The sequence below is a fragment of the Suricata suricatta genome, chromosome 3 (assembly GCF_006229205.1).
Source record: "Suricata suricatta isolate VVHF042 chromosome 3, meerkat_22Aug2017_6uvM2_HiC, whole genome shotgun sequence".
NCBI lineage: Eukaryota > Metazoa > Chordata > Mammalia > Carnivora > Herpestidae > Suricata > Suricata suricatta.
In genome coordinates this window covers 83,594,507-83,620,665 of record NC_043702.1, presented here as the reverse complement: position 1 = coordinate 83,620,665, position 26,159 = coordinate 83,594,507, and the positions used below count along the sequence as shown (strand labels likewise).

Below are 26,159 nucleotides of genomic sequence, written 5' to 3'. Positions count from 1 at the left end.
TTAAGTGATAACATTACTAAGCCAAGTATTAATCCAATTGTACTAGAATTAGTGATTTTAATCGGTGTTTTTATTCAAACCCTTCCTTTAGCCTTTAGATTTCATTTAGCTTATCATACATAAATATAAACATGAAATTTAAATAAATTATCTTAGAATTCTCATTTTCAAAGTCATTACAAAATTAATGCCTATGGAAGGAAGCCTCAGTGCCTGAAGTCTTTTGTTTTTTATAGTTACTCTGGTATGCATTTGGGTCTGGTGGTATTGGTACCACCCTCTTGGACATCGTTTCATTAATCAAGAGGGCACCCAAGGTCCAGAGAAGCCTCATGGCCCAATAATCAATCACTGAGTCATTTATTCATCAAGTAAGGTTCTCAAGGAGAGGAAATAATCATCATCAACAACCGCAATAAAAGAACAAAAGCAGCCAACATTTATTGGGTCCTCATTATGTGCCAAGTATTTTCAAACTCAACATGTATTAAGATACTTAGTCCTCACAACAAATGAAACAGTTTGGAAAATGACTTTATGAAGTTTCTTGCTGGATATACTACTGTAAAACGTTTACACATATGGCGTGTGTATCTCTGTTTATATTCTTGTCTTGAGACCCATGGATGTTGCGGGGGAGGAGGGTGCTTGATGAAGGCTACCTTCAAATAAATCTATTCTGTACCGACAAGACTGTGATTTGTATTCATTTTGGCAGAGGTTAGATTAACACTGATTTCAGAGTTTTGCACCATCTCAGAGCATCAAAGATGTCAGGCTTTGTTAATGATGCATAATCCCACAAGTACCTGATGAAAGGCAGGGACTGAAAATGCCTCAGATACGGGTCTTAAGGCTGGGTGTTCTGGGAGGAAACTAAACGTGATATATGCATTGTAAATATTAAGTGTTAAAATGATAATGTGGTGATGGATTGTCCATCTTCAAACTCAAATTTGGGTATTATTTGATGACAGACACTTAACACACACACAGGAAAAATCTTTCCTTTTTTGTTTATTTGGTGTAAAATTGTGTGCTTAAAAGCAGAGACAACAGCAAAATCAAGGATATTTATTTGGATCACAGTACTACAAAACCATTTAAGTGCATTTGACAAAAATTCATTAAAGCTCTGGGAACTTAACTCAATGGTAAACTGGCCTTGCTCAACTCTTTACTTAAAACTCTTTCGGTGTTTGTCATGATGACAAAAGATGGTCTCTCCCTAAGCCTTCCTTTCCCTCAAACCTGCCTCTTAATAAGCATCTTTCAAGAGCCTAAGACAGACTCTGCTGCAACTCACTTACTTTGGAACCCAGAGCATTTCAGAGCATTTCAGTTTATGGATGAGTCAAGAAGCAATGGTGAGCTATTATGCAAGTTTAACACTATTTTCTTAGAATGTAAGTACCAAGTAAGCAGGAAAATATTACCACATCTATTTACTGGGTACTTTCTGAAACTTTGATATTTTGAATTAATACTTAATTTTTGGTAAAATGGGAAGGCTTCTCTCCAATTTACTGATGGGCAACATATTACTTAGCATAACACCAGCTACTGGAACAAATACACCCAACACCAGATAATGGACCACAGAACAGAATTTCACTGCCCACTCTCGTGAAGCCCAGCACAGGCACTGGTGATTGCAGGCTGCTTTCCTGCAGTCAGTACATCAGGACTCCTAGAAAATTCCCACCAGATGGACCCAGTGTCTTTAACAAGTGGCTGCTGAGGTCACTGTGTGCATCTGCATCAAGTCAGAGAGTGGAGAATGAAGAAGAGGAAGAGCATGCTTGGACTAGAGGTGACACATGTCACTTCTGCTTATATCCCATTTGCCAGAATGGGGCTCACCATTTGAAAACAAGGGAAGAGGCCTGGCAAGTACAGTCTCTGGGAGAAACCACTTCCCAGCAATAAATGTGTACTGTGGATGGAAGACCACATATTTGGTGTGCTCGTCATCATCTGCCAAAGGCCGTGAAGAAATATCAGTGATTATCCCAAAGACTCCTGGGCTGGTGTGCTGATCAGTGAGTGAGGGATCAGCTTCCCCCACATCCAGCCTGAGGCTCTGGGCAGTAGGTCACTGGTCTGCAGGCAGGTGTACTGTGCTTTCAAACAAGTGACCTCTACTGAGAGAGAAACCAGAGGGGAATGTAATTCAATACTAAGCTAATAAGAAACAATTTAATCATAATGAAATAATAGCCCTCATTTATTAAGCACTCACTGTATTTTGGGTATTGTTCAAAGCACTTTATATATGTTAGTTTAATTAGTACTCAGAGCGATGCAAAAGGCAACGATTTTTATTAAGTCCATTTTACAGTTGCGGAAACTGAGGCATGAGGGAAGTGAGTAAATTCCCCAGCGCCATATGGTTAACATCAACTAGAATTGGAATTACATCTAAATGGTTTAATTCCATTAGACTATCCTATCTCCCATGAAAGGAAAAGAAATGTCATGTGAAAAGAAAGAAGAAAATTGGGAGGAACAGTTTCTTCCTGAAAGAAACTTCCTCTAATTAGACTTGGCTTAGGCTACAGTTTATAATTGTGTGCAATCCATCCCGGTCTGCAGACTCCTGTTCTTCTCCCTACCTTGTCCATATCGTGGGGGCTCAGCAGAGGGCAGAATTTTTAACTTGCCTCTTCTCTTTGAGAAGAAAAGAGATTTCTAAACTTGATAGGAAAGGACAGTCATGATTAAAGGGCAAATAAAAGGCAAGCAGTAGGATTTCCAGGAAGGAAGGGATCGCTACGTGTGAATTGTCAAGAGAGCATTCATGAAGGATGTGTGACTTTAGCTGGTCCTTTTATGAATAGAGAAGAAGTACAGAGGCTTTCAAAAGAGGACAACGCCGGGAACAAAGATTCGGGCGGTATTTGTAGCAGCATCGCTGTAATAGAAGGCAATTTTGGGAATTAGTGAGAGTTATATCTTTATCCATTTTCACTTTAGAACTTATTTCTGCATATATTTTTAATTCAATGTAACCATCTGCTGAGGCCTGGCACTCTACGATTTGTTGCAGTAGTAATGTTTATCTGAGGAGCTACGTATGTAGGCACAGGAAAACGAATGCTGGGTTCTGGGAACAAAGACTGGGGAGGGATTTCCAAACAAATGCCACCTTCTCCTCATTTCAACAAGTGTGAGAGTTAAGGAATGTGCTTTACTGTCGTTACATTTCTGGGGGCCCCAAGCTTGTTACGGAGAACCTAACCAAGTTTTCCATGTTCAGCCTGTCCTGCGTCTAAGTACCTCTAGAGTAACTGACCAATCTTCTGTATCTACATCACTTCTCATCTATGCTTTTTCATGCAGAGAACACTTCATCCCTCTTTCCAATCAGGGGATGAGCCCCTGGATGACATCGAGTGAGTTCTGAATTCTCTGAGGAGTCACCTCTGACTATTACCGTTCTTCTTTGTCAATCACAGAGCACTTCCAGTGACATCATTGCTGTTTTTAGTATTATGTTGTTGCTGTAGGCAGCATGAAATTGACAAGGAATGGCACCGAGAAGAGCTGAAAGGGCACTTCTGCTTTTTTGATGCATCTGACACCTGTAGTTACAAGAAAGAAAACAGCTTTCATAAGCATATTGCTGGGTGATGTGGAAGGTGAATGATTATTTAGAAGTAGCTTTTCAATGCAATAGCACAATAGAATCCAAACTGCTGCTGTGCACTTTTACCCTCAGAGTGTCTTCCCAAGTAGAAGCAATCTGGTCAGATAGTTTCCTAGAAGTCCCTGGATCAGGAGTTAGGCTTCAGTGAAAACCCATTCTAAACCTCAGAACCTCTGGGCCTATGAGATAGGGATCTCACTTGGTCTGATTGTCATAGAACATGCCTTCTGCTTTGGCTTATGTGCTTGTTTGTATTTCTTCTCTTTGAGTAATTTTATTACAGCCAGTAATCATATTTCTTCTATTTGAGTAATTATACTACAACCAGAAAAACAAGTGTCCCAAGTGAAAATGAAAGAAACGCATGCCCTTGTTTCTTTGGGGGAACCTCTCCTAAGAGTGAGCACACACATCTGCCTAAATTCAAATGATTATTATTAGTGTAGTAATGACAGCAGATCTAATAGGCAAGTTATAGCAAACAAGGGGACTTAAACCCACATAAAGTCGGTGATATTGGTAACTGAGGCAGTACTCACACTGTGGACAGATTACAAAACTGAGAAGTGATTGATTGTACTTGCTAACGATCATAAGTTCACACACCATCGATAATGCCTTGAGCCTGAGCAGCCATACTGAGTCTCCAGCATCACAGCATTTGGTGGTTGACTCTAAATCTTCACTTTCCCTTAGCAGCCCACAGTGCAGATGTTGTCCTGGAAACTCTGCTTGGTGATTTTCATGACACTGTCATCCTGATCTTTCTTCAGCTGCCGGATCGTGATTTCTATCTTGTTCTTTTTCACCCTCTCTGTGTGGAAGGGCATTTATGTCTTTAGCAGCAACTCAGAACAATGTTCAGGTAATACTGTTGACTTGTCACTCTTACCAGTTCATCCTTCTGTTTCAGGCTCTTTATGATGAGTGCATGAAGCATGATGAGAAAAGCCATTAGCCATCTTACAAGGACTGTAGGAAAGAAAAAGAAAATTCTCTGTGTAACTGTTTGCATGTCTCCTAGAGCATGGGACCTAAGAAAAGCTACTATTATTGAAATAAATTTCTACATCCCAGTCTAGGGCAAATAGTGACCTAGCCTCAGTATTTCATATATATGCAGTTAGGTAAAAATAACAAGCAAACAATGTTTTGTGTCAATTACTAGGTTATATGCTTTGCATACAGTATCTCATTTACTTCCAGTGACAAACTTACTGCAGGATTGTGATCTCCCCTTTGCAAATGAGAAAATTGAGGCATAGGAAAGTTAATTAAGCATTGTAAGTCACACAATGGATAGGAGTTTTTATTCTTCCCCATGGGAGACCTAAATTTTAGATTGATTTAGCTTTGCATTGTTTCACATACAGTATACCTTGTTTGTACCTTTCACTTTGGCCATTCTTCTACATTCTTCTATCACTTTGTAGATTTACCCTTTTTAAAAAAAATGTTTATTTATTTTTGAGAGAGAAGGAGAATACAAGCTGGGTAGTGGAAGAGAGAGAGAGAGAGAGAGAGAGAGAGAGAGAGAGAGAGAGAGAAACACAGAATCCAAAGCAGGCTTCAGGTTCTGAGCTGTCACAGGGCTTGAACCTATGAACCATGAGATCATGACCTGAGCTGAAGTTGGATGCTTACCTGACTGAGCCACCATGGCACTCCATAGATTTATCATTTTAATTCTTTTTTTAATGTTGTATTTATTTTTGAGAGAGAGAGAGAGAAAGAGAGAGAGAGAGAGAAAGCGTGAGCACAAGAGGGTCAGAGAGAGAGGGAGACACAGAATCCAAAGACAGGCTCCAGGCTCTGAGCTAGCTGTCAGCACAGAGCCCGACATGAGGCTCAAACCCATGAACTGTGAGATCATGACCTGAGCTGAAGCCAGATGCTCAACTGACTGAACCACCCAGGTGCCCCCACCATCTTAATTCTTAAATTATATTTCACAGAGTTATTAAGTATCATTCTCTTTAGTAGGGATCTCTCAGATTTCCTGGCACATATCTAGCTATCAATTGATTACATATGTGTATATTCTCTATCACTTTATCACTGTGATTCTGTCACTTCTGGCTCTAGATCACATCCTTTCATCAGATATCTCATCTACATGTGTACTACTACACAGATATGTGTTTCCACGGGGAGGAATTAGTAAAGAGGCAGTGTTAGGATTCTACCTCAAATGCCTGTAATCCCTAGTTAGCATCTTCAAATATTGAAACTCTTTATTATCCTTTTAGCACACTATGGCATTGACAGTACTTTCGTTTACCTTATCATTATAACATCATTTCTGAGAATTTCCACTTGTGTCGTCCCAAAGTGATTACGGCAGCTTCACTAAGCCTCATTCATGTGAACGAAAATTAGTGCCATAAAGAAAATGTCTAATAATTGTTTTCCAAAACATATTGGTGCTTTTCAAACTTAAACTCATTAAACCGATCGGAATCTCACTTCAGCAAATCCACATCGAGTGTTCTTATTAATAAGTCAGTCTCATATAAGTTTGAGGTAAAGATTTGGTCAGGAAATGTATTAGTAAAATCTACATGTATGACCTTAAGACTCATCACATGTATAGCAGTAGTGTGTATAGACCTTAATTCTTGGAATTCTCTAAATAATTATATAGTAAATTAAGTTATCAAAATGATTCAAAAAGTAAATGGTATACCAGATTCTGTGCTAGTTGGTTTACATTATCTTATTTAAACATGTACAATCTCCTCCTAAGAACTTTGGTCCCCATTTTACAGATGTGGTAATTGAATGTCAAGGATGTTAAGGAACTTTCTCAGAGTCACACAATTGGCGCGTGGCAAGAAACTCTTTGCAATACGCTTCCCATAGATTCTGAAATCTTTATTCTTTTAACTCTGCCACACTGCTACATTAATTCACATTTCTAGCCTGGATCCTCCTTCCAAAGAGGAAAACTGAGGATGAGTCTGATATAATAAGTGAGTACTGAGTTTTCCTAGGTTCTACGTCAAGATCTAAAAAATAATTTAGAAATTATTAAATTTTATGTCTTAAATGTATCCATTATAAGAAATATTTGAGAAAATATATTTTGCAATAATTAAAATCACCATGCCAAATGATTTATGCAAGTCTATAATGAGAAACAGAGAGATAGAGTAAAATCTCACCACTCTGAAAATTTTGTTTGGGTAGTTATGTTTTCTGAGGGACTGAGATTTTTCCTCTTTAAGCTTCAAAAGGTAGTAGCCAACGTTTTGAATAAAAATCCTTTGAGTACATATCACATTTTTCCCAAGGCTTATATGTGTACAATTTAGCATAATGTTTTCTTGATGATCTTTTACTATACACATATATTATTTTTTGTATAAAATCAAATTCTATTTATGATTTTATGTCAAGTACTCACAGAATGGCTCTTGATACTTACTAAAATGTAGGAGATTATTGAATCCTACATTGAATTTTTCTTGGATTTTTATAGATTTTCACCTCTTAGTCTCATCCTATCCTGGTGTTTTTAATAAGGTCATCATGTGACATTTCCTAGCCTCTTTCTGTTTTGCTAGAAGTTGAGAAACTTAATTTCTTAGAATTGGGTTTAAAACCAGCATTAAGAGGTCTTGAATGAGGATGTGTAGGGTTACATGTACAAAACATAAGTGCTTTCCATGAACAGGTAACTCAGATGGTGAGGTTAAAAAAGAAAAAAAAAAAACAACTATTTTATACTGACTTAAGACAATGTTATTGTGAATTTGTGGGTTATGTAACATACATGGATATATATACAAATAGAGATAAGACCAATAGATAGATAAATAGATTGATAGATGGATGGAAACAGGCCCAAAGATGAGAGAATGTTCTTTAAAGGTTTTAAATGGTGCTATGATCCTACTTGGTTAATCCAATCAAGGGTTGACCAAAGTGATTACTTATGAAAAGTCCAGAGCTTCAGTTTCTGAAGTATTATTGTGGTTAATTTTAGACTCGGTTATTTACCATAAACATGACCTTGAATGAATTTTACTCTCGCTATCCTCAGTTCCTTCACCTGCCGGATAGATCTAATAACTTCTACACAGGCATGTTGAAATGATCACTGGAGATAACGAGCATCAAGTTTCTGTTGAGTACATTCCTGGTGTTCCATATCCATTAGTCTCTTTCTCAGTTCTTCTGTGTGATTCTACACTTAAAATATCACCACGACCATGATCAGTGCTACCATACTTGCCCCACAAGACATTGCTAAAGAGGACTTTTAAAGAAACTGACTTTCAGATTTTACTTTTTCCCCCCAAGTTAAATTTTTTGTTAAGTTTTCATATAAAAAAAAACTATAGCAAGGTATAAATAATACTTCTTGCTCTGACTAAAAATAATTTTGACACTTTATATTCTTTTTGAAAATTTTAGTCCAATGTGGTGTGAAATTCTGGGCTGAAAATCTGCATTTCTGGTGAAAATACTTATTTAACTTAGTGGCACAGATAATATGGAAGGTGGGAAAGAATTCTATTTTATGATTTTATGACAAAAATTGCTTAGGAGAAGGAGACCAGGCATTCTATGGTTTGCAGATGACTAAATTCTCCCAGGTAGTGAAACACCAACCCTTCCCCTGTCAACAGCTGAACACAACAATGCCTGTCCATTCCTTTTATTTGAACTCAAGAAGAATCATCCTGCCCTTTCGCAAAAATGACCCTTTTATCAAAGAAAAAATAGTCACCTGAATAAATCATGAGCTTGACCACATGTAAACTCTGCTGGTTTTATAATCTAACCCTTACTTTGTAATCGGTAAGGATAAACATAATGGCTTATCTCCTTAAGGATAAATATAATAAAACCGGTCCTTTGTAAAGAAGTACAAAATTACAAGTTAAGTATGCACATTCATAGGACAGTGGGATCACTTTCTTATTTCTAGCTTGTCCATTTAACTTTTTAAAGCAATTTGGGCTAAAGTTACTGTTGGTCTTCAGGCAATGCTCTTTGAGTTTTATGGATACTTCAGAATCATTATTTAAGTCTTATTTGAACCATGTGAAATTGCTATTTTTGTGGGTCAGAGATGTTCAAATGTTGACCCTTCCAAACCCTTAAAGATATAGTATCTTAAAAGTAAAATTGAGTATAATAATGATGCAATTTAAAAATCCATATTGTTTAGCTATATCAAACTTGAGACACACCAACCCTCTTTTTACAATGTTTTAATTGTCAGTGGACTCTAAGACGAAAACAAATCTTTAATATGAAGCAAGTAGTAGAATATCAGTGCTTTAGGGAAAAATGGTCCTTCTATACAAATGGAATTTGAACAACTGTTATAAACAAATTAAGGGTAATTTAAAATATATAAATATCATTTAGTGCCAAAATTATGCCAGTCAAATAAATCTAGTTGATACTATATGCTTTAAGATATTTTCTAAATAAGTGTATTGTGTATCTTATAAATAATTTATTTCATTATAAAAACAGTTTGTGGAATACATCTAGATTGAATTTTTAACCAAGTTTCTTTTTTTTGAAAAAAATACTTTTGCAAACACCTGTTCCCCATCTCTACATTAAAAATGATTGGAACAATGTCAGTAACATTATTGGGCATACTGTGGATTTCTCATATAGGGACATGTCACTTTTATTCAAACAAAAATCCTACATTAAGCTAAGAAAATGCCTTAAGATACTGACCAAAAAATGCAAGGAAGCCATAGAAAATCCCTCTAAGATTGAAAGGAATAGTCATTACCACAGTGCTCAGATTAGTAGCAGTAGAAAGGAACTAGTACCTGTATAGAGAAAAGAAATACAGCAAAGTATGCAGATCATGGGATTTAGAGTAAGTTAGATCTGTGTTAGAATCTTGAGTCTGCCAAGATTGTCTATTTAATGATGGAAACGGTATTTATATCATCAATTACATCATCTGTTAAATAGGGTTGATAGTAATACATAATCATATATCCCGTGATTATGGGAATCAAAATTTAAAATATGTGTAAATTGCCTTGCACAGTGTCCAGCACCTACAAAACACTCAAAAATATTCATCAGTATTACTATTATTTAGGGGAGAGCATTTAGGACAAATGCGACCAATCTGGAGATGATAAGAAGTGTGCTGGAGTAAGATGGACTCCAGGCCCTGACCTCAGGCTTCTATCTAATTCAGACCCCACATCCGGAGGAGCAAGGATTAATTTTCCTGAGTGCCAGTAACCTTGGATGGTTTTTTTTTTGCCTCACACTCTCCCCAACCCTTTTGCCACTATCTCACCAACTTGCTGATCCTTCTTATTAGTTGCCCATTGCTGGGTAGCAAATCACCACACACTTTGTCACTTAAAACAACAGCATTGGGGCACTTGGGTGGCTCAGTCAGTTAAGCATTGGACTCTGGATTTTGGCTCAGGTCATGATCTCACAGTTCATGGAATCAATCCCTGCATCAGGCTCCATGCTGAGGGTGTGGAGTCTGCTTGGGATTCTCTCTCCTCTTTTCTCTCTGCCCCTCTTCTCTTTGCATGTGCATGTGTGCTCTTTTTCCCTACCTTTCTCAAAATAAATAAACTCTAAAAAACAACAATCCACAGTTATTATCTCACACTTTCCATATGGCAGGACTCTGGGCACACACTAGCTGAGTTTCTGCTCAGGGTCTCATATGGCTGTTATTGAGGTGTCTTAGTGTGGAGTCTACAGGGCTGACACTCTATCTGAAGCTCACTGGCATGTGGCAGAATTCAGTTTCTTGTGATTGTTTTCTGAGGCTCTGAGTTCCTAGATAATCCCTAACATGGCTGTTTGCTTCTTCAAGATTAGCAGGAGAATATCTTTCTTGCCTCCAGTCATTTCTTTCAGGGAAGTACCAATCATCTTTTCAAGGTCACAGTTGATTAGGTCAGGCCCACCCAGGGTAATTAACCTTTTGATGAACTCAAAGTTAATGGATTTGAGACCTTCACCTTGGCCAAATCCCTTCACCTTGGCCATAGAAGAAAACCTACCCAGGAAGTGATATCCCAGTCATAGATCCTGTCCACTACTTAAGAGTAGAATTATACTGGGCATTCATACCAGCGGGATGGAATCTAGGGACCATGTTAGAATTCTGACCATTCTACTTATAAGATCTCAACTAAATAAAGAACCTTAAATTTGACAATTATGGGTAAGATTTAAGTAGTGAGGCTCAGTGAGGGTAGTAATATATGATCAAGATGCAATTAAAGTATAGTTGGCTAACATTTCAGTCAGGATCTCCTGTTTCATACCACAAAAGAGGGGCAGAAGCCAGCCTGGAAGTATCTGGGGAATATTGTCAGGCTAAAAGGAGAAAGAGAAAGAAAAACACTTCCTCTCAGACAAAGACACATTTCTAATACTTACTACAAATTTCTTTTAGATCTGTCCAGTTTACCTTCCCATGACTTGGGGCAGAGAAAGAGTGAGCACAGTGGGGTCTTGAATGGGCAGCTGGTAAAATGAGCAGAACTATATCACATAATTATGAATATTTTCTCATTTTCTTGATACGATTTTTATGGTATAATTAGTCCCAATCCAATGAGGCACCACTGCATTTATTTATGGATTCTTATATTTGTTGAAAAGCCTGAATCGGTTTTTGTTTTTCATGAGCATGGGAATAGATATAGTCTTATACTTTTCTTGGTGAAAGTAGTGTATATCACGACCCCTTTCCTCAGACAGGTACACTTAAGTAACACATAAGAAAAGGCAATATGTAAACTTAAGACAGTGATGAGGATTTTTTAAATATATCTTGAAGACTTCAGATGATATACCATGTTGTTAGGTCTATGATATGGGTGTAGGGAGGGGAAAAGTTGAAAAAGAACCAGAATGGGGATGAAATGAATTATTACTCCATAGATTTAATAAAGATAGTCATACCAGAAATTGAATTAAATCATATTTAAATTTCTATCTTAGAATTTGATTTCATGCTCTATTAAAACTTTTCTATTTTTTTCCACACATTAAGCGGACTGACAGCACAAGTGAAAACAGGCAAGGGTTTTACAGTTACACCGTTCTAGAATGGGATTCTAGGTCCGCCACTAGCAGCCAAGTTACCAATTCTCCAGGCTTCCAGTTGTTCATCACTAAAAAGAGAATTGTATCCAGTTTTCAGGATTGACTTAATGATAAGAAAAACAATATAGACACATACAAAATACATAACATGGTGCCCAGGACATAGACGAGCTATGGTAAGTATTAGAATCTTAAGTCTCTACAACGCCATTGACAGGCTAGGAGGTTTTAAGTAAGAATATGATAGAGAACGCAATAGCTGCAAAATCACTGAGCGAATCATGGGAAAAAGAGACATGTTAATTATTCAGTTTTAAAACCATTTTTAATATTATTATCCCAAGACAATATTACATAAGGTTTCCAGGAAAATGGAGACAGTATCTACTTAATTAAATTATTCATTCATACATCTTAACATTAAAAAAAAGATAGCAAATCAGGGCAATGGAAAGGAGAAAGGAACAGACATGTTAACATAAAAACTAGTATTTTTGCTTCTAGTGAAATGTATATTTGATTCTGATTTTCCTGGTAGCCAGAACAAATTAGAAGGAAAGTAATACCTTTTAAGAAGAGAACGCATTTTCTTGACTTTAATTCTGAAAATATTGTTTCATGCTTTTCTTTATATAGGTTAGAGCATCGCCAAGGGAATTTTCACTTTTGTAGTTTTTATTAAGTGCCCTTAGTAAAAAAAAAAAAAAAAAGAAAGAAAAAAAAGAGAAAGTATAATATTAAAATATGACCCAGGGAAGATTTGTTCTGCTATTGATATCTAATAAAAATATTCCTGTGAAATCAACCTTTTTTCTCTCACTCCCAACCTCTGTTTCATAAAATTTAACAGTAAATATCCTATTCAAAGCAGTCAAAGCAAGTTGGAATTTCAGCTAATATATGGGAAAACACATACATAATGCCAGTCAGTGGATTTATTTAATATAAGTATATGGATACCGTTCCCAATTGTTGACTCTGCTGAGAGCAGAGGATTGAGCATACAAAAGATTTGCCTGGGATCAGAGTCAAGAAAACTCAGTTCAAACCCAGCCTTGCCGCGGTGAATATAGGCAAATCGTTCAACCTACCAGAACAGTTATTCATCAATCTTTAATTAAAAAATTAGACTAGACAAGATCCAACTTGTTCTAGAACTGTGACCACCAAATGACCTGGCACAGAGTATGGACTCCATAAATAAGTATGAAAAAAGGAATTCTGTTCCTCTCTGATGATTGTGGCCTGATTTAACCAGTCTGGTAGCTAAAAGGAGTTGATAGAAATATTTTGTATTTTTCAAGGAAGGGAGGGCAGGTGGTAATAACAAAAACTCTAGGTATATGTCAGGGTTTCTCAACCCAGTCTGGTGATACTATGGAAAAGATAATTCTTTGTTATGAGAAGTGGTCTGTGTAGGATATTTGGCAACATCCTGGCTTCTAGCCACTTGATACCAGTAATGCTGCTCCTTGAGTTGTGATGACTAAAAATCTCTGGAAACCATTTGAGAAAAACTGGTGTATACAAACTGGTTGTGTGTGTGTGTGTGTGTGTGTGTGTGTGTGTGTGTGTGTGTTTGTAGATAGCTTTTCTATTGCATATTTACTTTCATTGTACCTTAAATATATGAGATCAGTCATTTTCAATTATTAAGTTTATGTTCTCCCATGACATACTAGATAATTAACACAATTAGCCTAATGGTCACTTCTTATTTTGAATATAGCTTGACTGGAGTCTAAAAGAATCAAGTGTTTTCCAATGCAGCTAATGTACCTCATTGCATTGCTTATGGTTTTTGATAAAATCATGCAAACACAAGCAGTCTGATGTTATTTTTTTGTTTACAGTATTACACTGTTGTTTTGGTTAACAGAATGAAAAACAGCACTGTAATACTACAAGTAAAAATGTTTTATTCTTAGTTTGTTTCATCAATAAAAGCTGACATTTTTGCAAGAAAGATGTTATACTATTGAAATTAACTCTTAGTCAATTGTAAATAATTGTATTATATCGGTATGTTATCATGAAGATTAGAAATCATTTCCTACAGAATCATGTTTTTGCTTCCTCAGCACTGTTTCAATTGAAAGGAATTTGAATGAAGTGCATCTCATTACTAACATAAAGTAGATGGAGCTTGAATAATTTTTATATTTATTTTCCATGGATGGCTATTACATTTCTTATCCTATCTATCCAAATTTTATAAAATAAATTGTTTTAATCCATTCTTTGGAGAGGAGCAATGAATTTATTTTTGCAAAAGCTATGCATCTGAATATATTGTAATATGCATAAAGCTCCGTTAACACAGTTATTTATATAAAAAGTGTAGCTGCCTTACCTTTTATTTAATTTACATACTTTATTTACTTTCTGACAGGTTCTTCTCCTTGCATTTTTATTTACATACCAAAAATGTCTTCAGATAAGTCAACTAAAACTTTAATGCACTGTATAATTTAAAACTCCATAAAATGTTTTATGTATTGCATAGCTTTGTATGAATTTTTAGGCTGATGATATGGAATTTTGGAAATATTTCATCAATGATACCTATACAATAACATCATATTTCTTACATATGATAGGACACTGAGTATTGTCTTTTGTCTGAGATCATGTTTAGCAAGAATTATAAAACTTGTGCTAAGTCTATTCGTTTCATACAGGGGAAAAAATCTCTGGCTATTTTTATGGATTGTTATATTTTTTCTTAAAATATTATGGACTTGATGTAGTAAGGGCTTCTCATCTCACATCCTTAGAGAATTTGGTACCTTTGCTCTAAGCTATACAAAAGATCATTATTCTTTCATTCAAATGTTAGAAACAATGTTTCCCTATGTGTTTCATAAGCTGTAACAGAGATCACTCACCAGTGAAGAAATAAGGCCATGGTATGTCAGTGTAAAGAAGTCCAGTTTTAGAAATATAAACTTCACCTTCATCCCTCTCTTTTGTAGTTAGCTTTTGTAAGCATGGTTTGTATTTGCATAACCCACCATTCATATTCTTGTGAGTTCATGATATAAATAATTTGAAAAATTTCATTCAGTTCCCCCAAATTATTCTAGTCATTATGGATGATTCATGAGAGGATTAATCTCTTGGATGTGACATAAAACTAGAGAGGAAAGACACTACCTATCATATCATTTGCAGTTAAGAACATGCTGCATATCTTTAAGCCTTAGTTAAAGTGCTTATAGTAATTGGGTGTGCATGCCTTAGCTCCGTTAAAACCCAAACAGCAATATGGGAGAGTGTGGTTTGTTTTTTAAATGTGCAAGGAAGGAAAATTAGTGAAATCTGTTTAAGGCACAAAACTGCCTCATTCAGGACCCAATTCAGCAGCATGGAAAAAGTAACTCAAGTTAACTGTACTCTTAGCATATGTCTAAGCTCACAAATTTCAATTCAGTTCAAATTCCTTTCTTTGCCCGTGGATCTGCCTACAAAGGAAAGAAATACAAAGATGGCAAACTGGTTCAAGAGTGCATTAGCTCTAGATTCTCTCAAGGTTTTCAGGATGAAAATGTGTCCAGTTATAAGACCAAGTTCTCTGTGTTTTGGAGTGGTGATACCCATAAAGAACCGGTTTCATTTTACTATGGGTCTTTCCTCTTTTCCTACACTCCACCCTCTACTACCACCCCGGGCATACACAGCACATACATGCACATCGAGTTAAGCGTATGATGTATTTAGATTTTATCCATGCAAGGAAAATTTGGCGGAAGAAACAAAACTAAGCTAAGGAACCATCGATTGAGGTATTACACAGAGACTGTGGTTTAGTGACCTAAACTGCACTGTAATCTTTGAACGATTACAGTATTTGGGTAGAAGAAATGATCTCTCTTTCTATAATGGCATCTCTGGGTAAGAGGATATTATTGGCTCTAAGCTGCATGGTAGAGGCACATATTCTCTACCTTTCAGCAATTCAGGGTAGTTCTCAGATACATCTGACAAGTAGCTCTGAGGAATTAGTCTTCATTTATAACCAAACAGTCTCGAATAACATTTTCTTCCAATTTTTGTTTTAAAGGTCTAACATTTGATCGTATGTTTTCTTTAGTTAACTTTCTATATTATATGGCAATCTCTGCGGTTATTTTTTTCAAAGATAAAAAAGAAAAAAAAAGCATGCTCAAAATGTAGAAGTTATTTTTGCAGTAACGTATGTCATGATTTTTAAACATTCAGGCCTTTAAACTTTTTTTATAGTGTATGTTCTTGCCAATCCCAGCACAGTTCTACAAAGTAAAATATTTGGCAGTGAATTCATATTAACAGATGGAACAAGAAATTAACACGTTTTTGCTTCGCTAATTCACAGTTCTTTTAATACGCTAATTCTAAATCACCTGTTCTGACTTTGACAGGCTACAGACACCTGTTTGGGGTAATATTCCACAGCTAATTATTACACGAGAAATTCAGTTTCCAACAAAAGGGTTTCTGTGTGAAATTGTCATAGTTAAAAAATTAAGTAATACCAAACACATACAAATGTATTTCGGATGTCTTAATTTAAATACCGTTAATCTGCAACTTCTCTTTCACTAAAGAATGATATATGAAAACCAGAGACTGTCCTCTTAGTGTTTGAATTCTGTCTGTCACACTTTACACCATGGTTGCACTGATCAAGTCAGAATTTCTTCCCAGTTGCAGTGATTTACTGTATTACTGTATTTTAAATGGCAGGAAAAGAGTATAGAATTTTCAAGTGGCTGGAAAAATTCCTAACTGTATGTTAAAAATGACTCAGGAGAGTTAAAAAAAATATATACTGACAAGATGAAAGAGGAAAAAAAAAACGAAAAACTTAGCCTGGGTGGCATCGTATGGAAGGCACATAATAAATAGGAAGTTCACTGAACTGTGGAGTTTGAAGTATGACCTACTCACGCAGGGCACAAGAGGACCCCTGACTTGTTCGCTAAAAGAAACACAGGGTCATGATGCCAAGAAGTTTATGGATATGAAAATCAAAAACCAACCCCCCACTCCTTATCTTTCAACCTCTTGACACACTACTAATTTCCACTAAATCCTGATTTTCTTTATCTCTCTATATTGTTCTCCATTATTCCAACAGGGTTATTTCCCCTCTGTCACCTTTGCGATTTCCTTTCACAGTGACTTCTTCACTTCAATTTCCCCAAAAAACCTGCTACAGGGGAATGTGGAGGCAAAGACTGTTCTGTGTGGGAGGGCAGGTTGGTGGAATAAGAAGCAAAAATCAGAAACGTAAGGTTTTTCGATGTTTGTAACATAACGACAGATGCTGAGGTAGAGTCTATCTTTAGGTTTGCCAAAGGTTCCATTTTGTGTGTCTGTTTTTTGATTCTCTCTAATTGCTGTTCAGCTGTGTATGTGGCTTTGCTAACGTGTCTTCCTTAGCCACGTTCGGGAAGCAGAGAACTTGTCGTTTCTTTAATTAACCTTTACGTCTTAGAACCCGGATAGTAGAGTTCATGAAGCAGACACGCTTGAAAGTTTCAAGATTCATGCTGTTGTACTCAGCTTTTGAAAAGTTATTGTACGAAGGGTATTTTTAAAATGCCTTTTGATTTTGTAAGACTTCAGGTGGATGAAGGGAAAGCTTGTTTTTCACATTCAGCCTCCTTGTAATTTTGTTGTTTTTCTCCCAATTGCTGCTCCGGAAAGCACATGGTCTTTCTCGAAAATCATGCTTTATGACGTTGCTATTTGCAGAAATTTAACTGGCAGCCCACCCCAGGAAGATAAAATCCCATTTCATCCAAGTTTGATTCCCCTCCTACACCCACACCTGAAACCATATTTCTGCCAGAGCCTACATTCTGCTAAGAAGGAAACTAATCTTTTATAATACTTTAACATACGTGAATTTTATTTTATTTTTAATTAAAAAATTGCATTTCTCATCCAAAAATGCTAGATGACATTTAAAGCTAGAAAAGAGTTTCCAAATAACTCACCTTTACAATTAACTCTTATCAGAACTACACAGTTATTTCACTGCACGTATAAGCAAATGGCTATGACATAGTTGTGAAGTTGAAAGGCCTCCATCACCACTAAAGTTCTTGGCAAAATTCAGAAGCACATTATCCTACAGGGATTTGCTCAGGGCTCAAAGTTTGAAAAAGAGTGATTGGTACACAATTGGAATGAAATCAACTTTTATTTTCAGTTAATAAGATGCTTCAGGAATACACTAAACTTCCTGGTCTTTAAAAGAGTGAAAAAAAAAAGACTCTAGGAAGCTTGTTCAGAAATCTCTGGTTTCCCTGAAAACAGTTTTAGGGAAACTTGCTACCTCTAAAATCACTTGAATGAATTAGGTCTGGGTAATAATACAAAATAGTCAAAATTTAACAGCTAAAGGAGAATGACCTTGAACAAGTATATTTGAGATTTATATTCAATGCGAAATTTTTTTAAGTTTATTTATTTATTTTGAGAGAGAGAGAGAGAGAATATCCTAAGCAGGCTCCATGCTGCCAGGCAGAGCCCAACCTAGAGCTTCAACTCATTAAATAGTGAAGACATGACCTGAACCAAAACCGAAAGTCCAACACTTAACCAAGTGAGCCTGTCAGGTGCCCCTTCAGTGTGAAATTGTTCAGCAAATTGTTCAAGGTGATAGATGACATTACAATGCAGTTTCAGTCATGTGTCTTCAGTGAAAACACTTTGATAAATCAGTTAATTAACAAGAAAAATTAATATCACTGATCCTCCTACTTTAATATATTCCTTATGGGTAATATCTGAAAAGTTATGTCACTTTGCCAGGGATAAATGCATACATATATATTTTTATTTTATGCAAGTATACATGTACACATACATGTACATAGATACATGTATATACACATACATGTTAGGGAGCCTATTCAGTCCTTCAAAGAAGATTGCAGATTACAACAGATTAAAGAGTTACCATGGCAACAATTATATTTCACTTAGTCACGATTCTTCGCAAGTAAATGTTCAACATATCAGACTTATTTAAAAGGGAAGGATTTGTTTTATGTAACTAGCTGATACCATTAATTAATAATCACCATTTATACTTTTATACATATTTTTCCCTTATACAAATTTTAAATGATTACCTCCATATATAACTCAAAGGGCTATATTTACTATCTTATTTATAGAATATATCTTAAAAAGAATTAAGTAACTTTCATTTAGAAAATTTAATGCTCTTAATGTAATTCACCCTAAAGCAATTTTTTAATATGTCATTTATTGTAGAAGCATGATATTATTATAATAATGATAGGTTACCATTTATTGAGCATCTAATGAACACCAAACACTCTCAATAAGTTATTACTAATCCTCAGTTTATTGTTCCATTTTACACGGTAGGTAGCGGGGATCCAAGGAGATTAATAACCTCTCCTCTAGTCTCACTGCAGTGGCCAAGATAAAATCCCAACCTGAGACTCAGTATTTGCAAACACCATTCTTTTTTCACTGAGAGTTGTAGATGACCAGTGTTTGAGTAGCTGGGTATGTAGAGTGCAAGTTTAGAAGTAACCATTACCAAAAACCAATTAAGGCACTTAGATTGTGATACAGCTGAATGAACTATCTGTATAAGAATTCAAAACTAATGTGCACAAAATACCCAAGGAACAAATGGCTTCATTTTAGTGATTGACAGGAATGTTCCTTTAAAAGTCTTTAAATGTTTATTTATTTTTTGAAAGAGAGAGACAGAGACAGAGCATGAGCAAGGGGGAAAGAGGTTAGAAAGTGAGGGAAATACAGAACCTGAAGCAGGTTCCAGGCTCCGAGATGTTAGGACAGCACAGAGCCCAAAGCAGGGGTTGAACCTACAGATTGCAAGATCATGACTTGAGTGAAATTCAGACGCTTAACCAACTGAGCCACCCAGATGCCCCTATAATTAGATTAATGTCTAATAGGATGTGGCTTAAATATCTTACATTTAAAAATTTCAACTTTTATGTTGTTTACAATGTATTCATTGACATTGCCTCTACCCTCAAGGAGTTTACAATTTAGTAAATAAAATTTAGAACTTGAATTTTTTACTATAAAATGCTTCTTGTGTTTCACCAAAGTATTGTATTTTTATCAGCAATTTTTTCTTAGGTATGTTGTTACTTTAAAGAGTTTTCTTTTAGTTTTTATCCGAAAATATCCTTGACAACTATATGAAGATGCCCTGCCTGATTATAACTCATGACTGGATTATAATATTCCCAGGCCAAAGACTGTATCTGACTTATTTATTATCAGTTTTCTAGTCTTTTCACTGTCATAGATACACAATGAAAATTTAATAACTCAGTGTTAAATGATTGCAGCAGTGGATCAATGGATGGATGGATGGATGGATGGATGGTTGGATGGATGGATGTGAATTCTGGCAGATAACTCTGTGGCAGTGAAAGTGAGGAGAAAAAGAACACTCACATACAGACACAAACACTGGTAATCCAGAAGAGAAAAACTGAAGATTTCAATGACTTCATTTAGGAAACCCTTATTGAATATGAGGCACTGAGTTAATGAGGCTGTGATGATGAGGGGCAGTTAATAGTGGCTGGCCACATGGGGTGGGGGGGAGGCACAATGACAAATACATGAACATCGTAAATAAGATAATTGCTTAATTTGATTATTGCTATAGAGCTAGGCAAAAAATCTGCAAGATGGCACCAAACTCGGGGGACCACTTTACACAGCATAGATGGAAAGCCAAGGAAGAGATCTCTGATTGGGACTCAGCAATGTGAAGGAAGAAAAAGCATTCTCCTGAGCATAGAGAATTCCAGCAGCCAGGGTGAAGAAAAAAGAGTTATGCATCCTTTAAGGAAGGAAATGGCCACCCATCATGACACATTCTTTGCCTTCCTTACTTAAATAACATGTGGCTCTCAAACACAGCCAAACATAAGAATTTCTGGGGTAATATTTTTGAAACCCAGATTCCAGAACACTTACTGTTTTACTAAGAGGTGGGGCACAGCTGTTTGTATATTATAAAAGCTTTCCAGGTGCTTCTGTACAGGATAGAAAGACAACAACAGCAACAATAGTATCATCTTGTGGTTTCTACTAGCTAAAAACAACAGTTACAGAAAAACACTAACAACCATTATAGAAAGAATAATACCAAGGAGAATATCACTAAATCTACTCTTTCCAAGAATTTTAACAAAGAAAATAACCAGAATCATGTTATATATACCTGAATTAGTTTAATCCTCCTCAGAAATAAATATATATTAAATGTTCATTTGTATTCATCAGAAGTTCTTCAAATTGATCCAAATATGGTGTTACTTAAGGAAAATTATAACCATGAGTCTCCCCTTCCCCCAACAGTTTAGACAATCAACCAGTCAATTAAGCAATCTTCTACTAAATGTGTCCTCAGTCAGGTAGCATCATCAGCATCTTGGAGAGTTTTTCAGAAATGCAAATTCCAAGCCACTCCAGACCTACTGAATTAGATTCTGCATTCTGACAACTTCTCAGGAGATTTGAATGCACAATAAAGTTTGAGAACTTCTTGAGCACTACTTTATGTGCCGAATCCCATGCTAGGTACTAGAGTACAAAGAAGAAATATGAATTTACCAGGGCTTAACTTTTCCCACAAGATCTAAATGGTTATAACTTGAAAAAAGCAAAAAAGAAAGAAAAAAATACATGGAATAGGTTTTGGTGACTTTACTTTGAATTTGCATGTGAGTCACAGTCCTACAGTCCTAAATCTGGTTACTAACTCTGATCTATGACATGAGATTCTCTGATCAATTTGTTTCTAAATATGCAAACTCGCTGTGTGGGTAAGATGATACAGCGCATCAGCCCCCTCAATATATAGCTAGAATCCCACCATTATTTTAAGCCTAGAGCCTAGATTACAGAAAATAGCTTCCTAATTGATTTCTTGCTTCCATATTTGCGCCTATTATAGTTTATGATCCAATAAGTTGTTAAACTCAGTGACTTTTTCCCTTTTTTTAAAACAAATATATAAATATATATATATATATATATTTTTTTTTTTTTAAAGTAAACTCTGCCCCCATTGTGAGACTTGAACTCACAAACCCTGAGATCAGGAGTTGCATGTTCTACCAACTGAATCAGCCAGGCATCACATAAATTCAGTAACTTTTCAAAGGCCTTAGGCTTATTGCTCCCCTCTCAAATTGATCTTACATAATTACAGTATATTACTTACGGTGTCTCCTCAGGTGGTAATGCTTCAGATACATTTTTCTGGAACACTCTCTTTAAACCAGACTTCTCATACACCTCTGTCTCTTTCTCTCATTCTCTCTCCAACTCTATCTTGCACTTTTCTTTATGGTTGTCATTGCTCTCTGTAAGCACATTGTATCATTTTATTAACTACTTTATTGTTTATGTTCACACTGAAATATAAAATCCAGGAAGCAGGGACTTTATCTTTCTTGTCCACCAGTGCTTAGCCGTATACCATATAAATAATAGAAACAGAAGAAAGAGTTCTTGAGGGAATGTTGAATGAAATCAGTATTCTAGGATGTTGGTAGTTATGGTTATATCCTTATCAGAAATACTGAGCACCTAATATATGTCACTGTGATTATAAAGAATCCTATGTCTAACAGGATATGCCTACTGGAGACATACAATACAGTCAAGTAATAAATGAATAAAAGGGAGGCATATAGTATACAAAATAAATTCTTCAAGGAGTTAAATCCTGAAATTCTTCAGGAGTTAAAAGGTGAGTCCAGTGGCAGGAAATTAAGAAAGAAGATCATTTTGATAAGTAAATAATATGGTAACAGCATTTAAGAAGCATAAATGGCAAACTTTAGGGTTAAAATAGATGAAGCATGATTCATGAACCTGCAAAAGTACCTCTGAAACCCACAGTTAGAAAGATAACCAGTGACCAGTCTATGGTAGCTTCACCACCTGAGCTAAAGTATTTGTATTTCATTCTGTGGACTTATTTTCTTTTTTGAGAAAATAGTCATGTGGTCAGAAGGAGGGTTTGAAGGGTACCTACAAAGGTAGAATGGAGCATGAACTGGGCTGGGAAGAGGCTGCACAGAGAGACAGCTGCCAGGAGATTCCAAATCACACATGGAAAGTAGCAGAGGTTGAGGAATGGCATTAGGAGCCATAAGGTACGAAAGCCAGTCAAGGATATATTGTTAGAAGAGCACACAACAAGGAAAAATACTATACAACTAATTGCTATCATCATCATCTTCATCACTGTTACTACACATAGAACCATCACAGATCTTTCCCCCAAATGGAATGCCCAAAGGGCACTAACATAGCTGTGTGGAAAACAATCCTTCCAGAGATAAGGATATTTTCATTTTCTGGTGATATAAAACGCAAATCGCGTGCTGCCTTTTAAAGTGATGATTCTGGCAATTAGAAATCTGAAAACACGAGTTCATTCTCATCTTCTCAGAAGAAGCCATCACCTCACTTCCAGATAAAGAGCCTTCCCCTCCGCCTCCCTGCCCCGCAAAAGTCAACACAAAAGAAGAGATTTTTTTCTTCTATTGTGAAGTGTCTTTTGTTTGTTTGCTAGATGACAAAGCCCTCATACATTCTTCATTGTTTCCTCTTTCTAAACAACAATTTTCTTAACCCAAACTGAGCATATTAAAATTGACCTGAAAGAGTGATGAGGATTAAATAAAAAAATATAAACTAAGGCTCTATCTTCACACTGGGGTGGGATCTTAATAAATATTTATTGTTCTCTCTTTCTTGCCAGCACCTAGTATGGTATCTTGACAACATTAATTCTCAATAATTGCTTATCAAATAAATGAACATTACTAAATTTGCATTAAGCATTGAACTTTTAAACCATTGACCAATAAACATGCAAATGCCCAGATGCAAATGTCTTCATACAAATATCTTCCAGTGTTACACCTCAATGGTGAACTAGGCATCTTAGTCCCACTTTAAAAAAAAAAATAACTTTTTTAAAGTTTATTTATTCATTTTGAGAGTGAGAACATGCATGAGTGGGGTAGGGGCAAAGAGAGAGAGGGAGAGAGAATTTCAAGCAGGCTCCATGCTGACATAGCACAGAGCCCAGTGTAGGGCTTGAACCCACAAACTATGAGAGCATGACCTGAGCCAAAATCAAGAGTCAGACACTTAACTGACTGAGCCATTCAGACACCCCTCCTAGTCTTTCTAACCCACAAATTTCCCTTCTTGTGTACTTGGTTAGTTATTTTCTTTCCCCTATAATATTCAAGTTGATACAGTGTCTTCAATGTCTTATCTCTGACCCACAATTTGCTATGATATGTCTTTTGATGCTTTTCAATTGATTGCTCTATTTTTTTTTTTTTGTCCTTTTTATGCCATTCTTAGGCAACATGATAGTTTTTCTTTACTGGGTCCCACTTTTGTTTTATCAAATGTTGTTAGTTTATATTTTAAAAATGTATTTATAAAAGTATAAATTCTTGGTCCCATATTTTATGTACGCTAAGCCACTTACTCTCTGCTGTATATACATCTTTCCTACTTCTTTCACAAAACTCTTTTCTGACCTGCTATGTAAAAATATCCCTCTCTGCAGTGTTGCCAAAGTTATTGTATTCCTAATTGGATTAGAAAATTCCTCTTTATGGGGCCTTTTGTGTGTTCTGTGCACTTATGGTTTTCTGTAAACAAAAATAATAAATAACAGGTGGGCAGCTAAATATATAACTCACTGGGAATCTAGCATTTCAAGAGGAGGAAAAGGCTATGTCAGAAACAGTCTACATAGATTACACTGAGTCCAGTAGAAACATAAATATGCTCAGCCATCACTTTCAATAGACTAAAACCTGTTATTTTTTAGTCAATGAAAAGTAACCATTTTTGCTTTATCTACCAAGTTTTTTCAGAAATGTATTGTTTTTAAAAAGAAAATTTTTAATGTTTATTCATTATTGAGACAGAGAGAGATAGAGCGTGAGTGGGGGAGGAATAGAGAGAGAGGGAGACACAGAATCTGAAGCAGGCTCCAGGCTCTGATTTGACAGTACAGAGCCTGATGAGGGGCTTAAACTCAGACTGTGAGATCATGACCTGAGCCAAAGTCAGACTCTTAACTAACTGAGCCACCTAGGCGCCCCTTTTCAGAAGCGTATTGTAATAAATGTTATTATAACTATACTTTTTATAGCACCAAACATGAAATCTCTCTTCTGCCTCATCATCACCTCCCTTCTTGGTAGGTACAGAGACAGATGAAACCAATGAAAGATGATTAAAACTGTGCAGGTGATCGCCAAAACTTAGAAGTTCTAATGTAAAATAAATAATCTGGCTTGGATTCTCTAACTGTAGCAATCCCCTCTTCCCAAGTCCCACCTCCTACCAGACAAAGAGGAGGGCCAAGTGGTGGTGGACTGGAGCTGGCTACAGAGCTGATCATGTCTGTCTCTCCAGCTCCGTGTCTCCTAATGTCACGATGTCAGCATGCAGTGGCCTATGGTTCCAGGGGCGTGCACACTGTGGAAATTGGACTTTTCTCCAGAGATCCTATGGTAGACATTCACCAGCACAGTCCTGGGGCAGGACTTGGAAGTCTCTGACAAAAACATACTGAAAGTTACTTCACCTCAAGCTTAGAGGGTAATCCCTGAGACGGAGCACTAAGAAGGAAGGCAGACCCTAGAATCTGACCAGAGCAGAATTCAGGGATTAATCAAGAAGATGCTATTCTGGGAGAAAAGATCAGAACAGAGTTAAAAGTGAGATGAGGAAGGGAAACCTGGGGAAATTTTCGGAGCAGATAAATAGGGAGGCAAACATTCTTTTGTATCTGATGGTTGTAGTCTCTTAAGGGAATGGAAGGGGGTGGGGTTAGTGGGGTAGGGCATAAAGACTCTAAAGTGAATGGGCTGAAGCTTTAAACAAAAAATGATTTTTTTTACGGTTATAATATAGCAGAGGGAGCAAAGCTCCAGAGGAGTAACAGATGTGCCCATGAGACTGGCTTGCTGTACCTCAGTGCAGCACCATCTCCCTGCACAAAGCCTTTGCATGAGGCCCACCAGCCTCGGCTCCCTGCAGGACAAGTCACAGCCACAGCCCTGGGTAGCAACGGACAGCCCTGGGTTCCCAGGATGCTTCACCTGGCTCTAGAGGCCCACTAACTTTTTCCTGGGGAAAGACAAGGTCTCAGAAGAAGATTTTGTATATTCAAATAAGAGGAAGAAGGCCTCGGAGCACACAAACCAGAATGCTCAAGTTTATTTATTTTTTTCTGTTTATTTATTTATTTTTTTAACATATGCAATTATTTTCCATCATTTACAATACAGTAGTTACAATGACACTCCAAACAGAAAAGCAAAGTAAAAAATCAAAACCCCCACTTCTATTTCAT

The 26,159-nt window shown here is 36.4% G+C and overlaps 1 protein-coding gene and 1 long non-coding RNA gene across 7 annotated transcripts in view; one reads left to right on the top strand and one right to left on the bottom strand.

Moving 5' to 3' along the window:
* The window catches only part of ARHGAP15 (Rho GTPase activating protein 15), a 599,315-nt gene that overhangs the window by 155,033 nt on the left and 418,123 nt on the right, over positions 1–26,159 (top strand). The window lies entirely within an intron of this gene.
* Positions 1,033–12,409, bottom strand: LOC115287850. The gene is made up of 3 exons (XR_003906688.1): positions 12,295–12,409; positions 4,256–4,621; positions 1,033–3,584 (listed from the first exon to the last, which is right to left on the bottom strand). It is a non-coding gene; the product is annotated as an uncharacterized LOC115287850 (long non-coding RNA).